At 40.0% G+C, this 5304-nt stretch overlaps 1 protein-coding gene and 1 non-coding gene across 6 annotated transcripts in view; both read right to left on the reverse strand.

Annotated features, from left to right (window-relative positions):
• CADPS2 (Ca++-dependent secretion activator 2) overlaps window positions 1-5304 on the reverse strand; it is a 375512-nt gene that overhangs the window by 293468 nt on the left and 76740 nt on the right. The window lies entirely within an intron of this gene.
• TRNAW-CCA lies at window positions 4550-4621 on the reverse strand. The gene has a single exon. It is a non-coding gene; the product is annotated as a tRNA-Trp (tRNA).

The raw sequence follows: 5304 nt of genomic DNA on the forward strand, positions 1-5304 counted from the left end.
TCTACCTGTTGCTTCCTGACCTGCATACAAATTTCTCAAGAGGCAGATCAGGTGGTCTGGTATTCCCATCTCTTTCAGAATTTTCCACAGTTTATTGTGATCCACACAGTCAAAGGCTTTGGCATAGTCAATAAAGCAGAAATAGATGTTTTTCTGGAACTCTCTTGCTTTTTTCCATGATCCAGCGGATGTTGGCAATTTGATCTCTGGTTCCTCTGCCTTTTCTAAAACCAGCTTAAACATCAGGAAGTTCACAGTTCACATATTGCTGAAGCCTGGCTTGGAGAATTTTGAACATTACTTTACTAGCGTGTGAGATATGGTGGAGGTAATTACTGTTTTTCACTTGCTACTTCATGTCTGACTCTTTGTGACCCCATGGACTGCAGCAGGCCAGGCTTTCCTATCCTTCTCTATCTCCCAGAGTTTGCTCAAATTCATGTTCGTTGATTTAGCAATGCTATCTCATTCCCTGTCACCCTCTTCTTTTGCTTTCAATCCTTCCCAACATCAGAGTTTTTTCCCAATGAGTTAGCTCTTCACATCAGGTGACCAAAGTATTGGAACTTTGGCTTCAAATATTCAGGGTTGACTGGTTTGATGTCTTTACTTGTCTTTCTGCTGAGAACTCAAGAGTTACTTTCTCAAAAAGACTTCCCTAACCATCTCCATCTGCAGCACAGGACAATCCCCCAAAGAAGTAAGATTACTGTGCCATTTATTTTGCCTAGGATCATATTCCTTTTCTACAAAGCAGTTACTTACTTTGTAATTATATGTTCCTGGATGTTTCCTTGTTAAGGTATATCTCTGCTTTAGACGTCAAGTGCCATTGCTATAGCCATTTTTAAAATTAATTTTTTTATGTATAGTTGATTTACTAGCTATTTCTTATTTTAATCATTTCAAATCCAGTACCTGTGTGATACTTAGTGCTCAGTAACTCTCTGTTGCATGAATGATACCATATGCTTTATTCTAACCAGTCTTCAAAGAACCAGGAAGTAAGTCAGCAGTTGAATAACCGAGTTTGGTTTACAGTATATTTTGCTGGGCTATACTGTTGTCTCTTGGTGTCTGTGAGAGACAAGTTGCCAGTGTGTCCGTCAGATACCAGAATCCGTGGATGCTTAAGCCCCTCGTATAAAATTATGCAGGTAGAGTTGACACCCTTGGTATCGGTGGGTTCCACATCTGCTGATCCTACCAACTGAGGATTTAGTGCAATTGGCTGAAGCTGTGGACACGGAACCTGTGGTTGTGAGCGGACGACTTACATAGATGGAGAATTAAGATCGGGAGCTGTGCTTCTTTAATTACTCCCACATTGGACAACTGGACAATTTGCATGTACCAGAGCCTAGACCAGACTTCCAGGGATATAAACAAAAACATGGAAAATATTTCACGTTTACAGACAGACAGTTCAACGGATAAGGCAGCCAACGCCAAGTGGAAGGGGGTGTTGTTAATCACCTGAGTCTGAAAGCCATTTTTGTATTTAAAGCATAACATTACATTTAACTAAAATATCATCAGTAATTTTAATATATTTATAGTGTTTCAGAGCAATTCTCAAACAAATGGATGTCCATATATCAGAACTGTTGAGACTGATAAACAACACATGTACCTTTTTAAAGTATTTACCTAAGATTACTGTTCATTTCTTAATCTCTGTCTCAGTAAACTGTGAAGATATGGAACTTTCTTTAGCCAAAAATTTTTAATGAGTGACAGGTGTGTTTTAGCAATTTATTCAATAAACATTTCATTCATTTTTTGAGAGCTGAAATTTATTTAAGCTCTTTTTGGAGCTTGGACAAAACAATTTTGTGGTATTTTACCACTTGTCTTTTGGGCACACATTTCTTATCCTGTCATCATTGCACCCGTGCCCAACTTAAGGCGAGAATTATTATAGAATACATCATAGGAATTAAAAGCTACCTGACTGCTTAAGCAGTAATCACGGTTTTCTCTATGAGGTGAATCTGAGACACTATTTACTGAAATAAAAATGAAATACTGAGGAAAGTCTATTTGTGTGCGTGCTCAGTGGTGTCCAGACTCTTTGTGACCTGATGGACTGTAGCCTGCCAGGCTCCTCTGTCTATGGGACTTTCCCGGCAAGAATACTGGAATGGGTTGCCATTTCCTACTCCAGGGGATCTTCCTGACCTGGGATCAAAACCCCATCTCCTGTGTCTCCTGCATTGACAGGTGGATTCTTCTCCGCTGTGCCACCTGGGTCTATTTTGTACATATTATAAAAACCGAATACTAATTTAAAATCAGAAAACACTTTGTTTCCAGTTTCCCTTTGAAGACTTCACAAATATTAACCAATGAAATCATACGTCTGATATGTTTATAACTTCAGAAGAATCACAAAATTTAATTGTGGATTATATTTCAAATTCAACCAGCTAAAGACACATTTGTCATGTTTTTTTCAATGAAAGCATACAGAACTTGGGGCTTCCCCAGTGGGTCAACTGATAAAGAACCTGCCTGCCAGTGCCGGAGACATAAGAGATGTGGGTTCAATCCCTGGGTCAGGAAGATCCTCTGGAGGAGGGCATGGCAACCCACTCCATTATTCTTGTCTGGAGAATCCCATGGATAGAGGAGCCTGGAAGGCTATGGTCCATAGGGTTGCTCAGAATCAGATATGAGTGAAGCAACTTAGTATGCACACATAAAGAACTTGTGTAAAGACATATTTCATGTATTTTCAAGGGAATAATATGGTTTTAGAGAATGAAATATGATCTGGGTCCACTGACCACCAAAATCATATAGTTACAAAACAGGTGGAATTCAGTTGCCTGGTTGGCTATTTCATTATTTTGGAATTGCAGCTTTCTTCTTAAATAACTATATGCATGTAAATTTAGTGGTTGCCTCATTAATCCATATTTACATATGCAAAATTAGAAGTAAACAATGTGGGTGGAAAACTTTTAAGTGAAAACAAGCACAGTTGTGTGTCTGGTTAAATAAAAATATTCTACCTTGTTACAAAAATGTCTTTTTGAAAACTGCCCATGTGCTTTAAAAAATTACTATAATAGCTTTAAAGAACTTTACAATTCCAGCTTAAATTTAAGGAGCATTTTCTTCAAGAAACTTCATTTAATTTTTAGAGGAGATTTTAATTTTATATAATGCTTCTGTTGCTGCACAAATATTCTGGATATGTAAGATGGGATGTCAGTATTGTGCTATTTGCAATTTGTGAAGATCTGGGCCACAGAAGGCCATTGGTACAGTGTCACTTAGCAGACTGTATTTCACTGTACAGTGAGTGGAAATTAGGGTGACAACTGGCTCCTAGCTGCTTTTAAGTCTGTTCAGACTCTGGTTCAACATTCGCAAGCACGAATACTAGGTGGTTGTCAGTTTTATAAACATATCTAATTTTTGTTAATCAGTATTCTCCTTATAGATTACTCTCATGATTCAACAGAATTTTGTTGCTAATCATTTGAGGTCAAAGGCTTCATCTGCTACAGGTCAAGCACTGAGCCAGACACTGGAAAAGCAAAGCTGAAAAAGACCCGACCTCTGCCTTTAGGGAACTCATAGTTAGGTGGTAGCAGAGAGGCAACTACAACACAGAACGAGAGGTCCAGACCATGTGGTTGCTGTTCAGTTGCTAAGTCATGTCCGACTCTTTGCGACCCCATGGACTGCAACACACCAGGTTCCTCTGCCCTCCTCTATCTCCCAGAGTTTGCTCAAATTCATGTCCACTGGGTTGCTGATGCTGTCTAGCCATCTTATCCTCCGCCACCCCTTTCTCCTTTGGCCTTCAATCTTTCCCAGTACCAGGGACATTTCCAATGAGTTGGCTCCTTGTATTAGGTGGCCAAAGTAATGGAGCTTCAACATCAGTCCTTCCAATGAATGTTTGGGGTTGATTTCCTTTAAGATTGACTGGTTTGATCTCCTTGATGTCCAAGGGACTCTCAAGAGTCTTCTCCAGCACCACAATTTGAAAGCATCAGTTCTTTGGCACTCAGCTTTCCTTATGGCCCAACTTTCACATCTGTACATGAATATTGGAAAAACTATAGCTTTGACTATATGGACCTTTGTCAGCAAAGTGATTTCTCTGTTTTCTAAAATGCTGCCTACGTGTGTCTAGCTTTTCTTCCAAGAAGCAAGCATCTTTTAATTTCAGTCCACAGTGATTTTGGAACCCAAGAAAATTAAATGTCATTGTTTCCACTTTTTCCCCATCTATTTGCCATGAAGTGATGGAGTAGCCCTCACAGTCAACAAAAGTCTGAAATGCAGTACTTGGGTGCAATCTCAAAAATGACAGAATGATCTTGTCTTGTTTCTAGGAAAACCATTCTATATCATAGTTTTCCAAGTCTATGCCCCAAACACTAACGCGGAAGAAGAAGTCAAACCATTCTGAAGTCGCTCAGTTGTATCCAACTCTTTGCGACCCCGTGGACTGTAGCCTACCAGGCTTCTCCATCTATGGGATTCTCCAGGCAAGAATACTGGAGTGGGTTACCTCCTCCAGGGGATCTTCCCGACCCAGGGATCGAACCTGGGTCTCCTGCATTGGAGGCAGATGCTTTAGCCTCTGAGCCACCAGGGAAGCCCACAAGGCCTAGAACTAACACACACACAAAAAATGTCCTTTTCATCATAGGGGATTGGAATGCAAAAGTAGGAAGTTAAGAGATATCTGGAGTAACAAGCAAGTTTGGCCTTGGGGTACAAAATGAAGCAGGGCAAAAAGCTAACACAGTTCCATCAAGGGAACACACTGGTCATAGCAAACGCCCTCTTCCAACAACACAAGAGACTATACATGGACATCACCAGATGGTCAATATCAAAATCAGATTGATTATATTCTTCACAGCAGAAGATGGAAATGCTCTATACAGTCAGCAAAAACAAGACCTGGAGCTGAGTGTAGCTCAGATCATCAGCTCCTTATTGCAAAATTCAGGCTTACATTGAAGAAAGTAGGGAAAACCACTAGGCCATTCAGGTAGGACCTAAATCAAATCCCTTATGATTATACAGTGGAGGTGATGAACAGATTCCAGGGTTCAGATCTGGTAGACAGAGTGCAAGAAGGCAACGTGGTTGTCTGAGGAGGCCTTAAAAATAGCTGAGAAAAGAAGAGAAGTGAAAGGCAAATGAAAAAAGGAAAGATATACCCATCTGAATGCAGAGTTCCAGAGCAACTGCAAGGAGAGATAAGAAAGCCTTCTTTTATGAACAATGAATCTGTTTCCTATCTAATAAAAGAGTGATATTTTCTACTGT

Source organism: Bison bison, unplaced genomic scaffold (assembly GCF_000754665.1).
Source record: "Bison bison bison isolate TAMUID 2011002044 unplaced genomic scaffold, Bison_UMD1.0 scf7180017864089, whole genome shotgun sequence".
Taxonomy (NCBI): domain Eukaryota; kingdom Metazoa; phylum Chordata; class Mammalia; order Artiodactyla; family Bovidae; genus Bison; species Bison bison.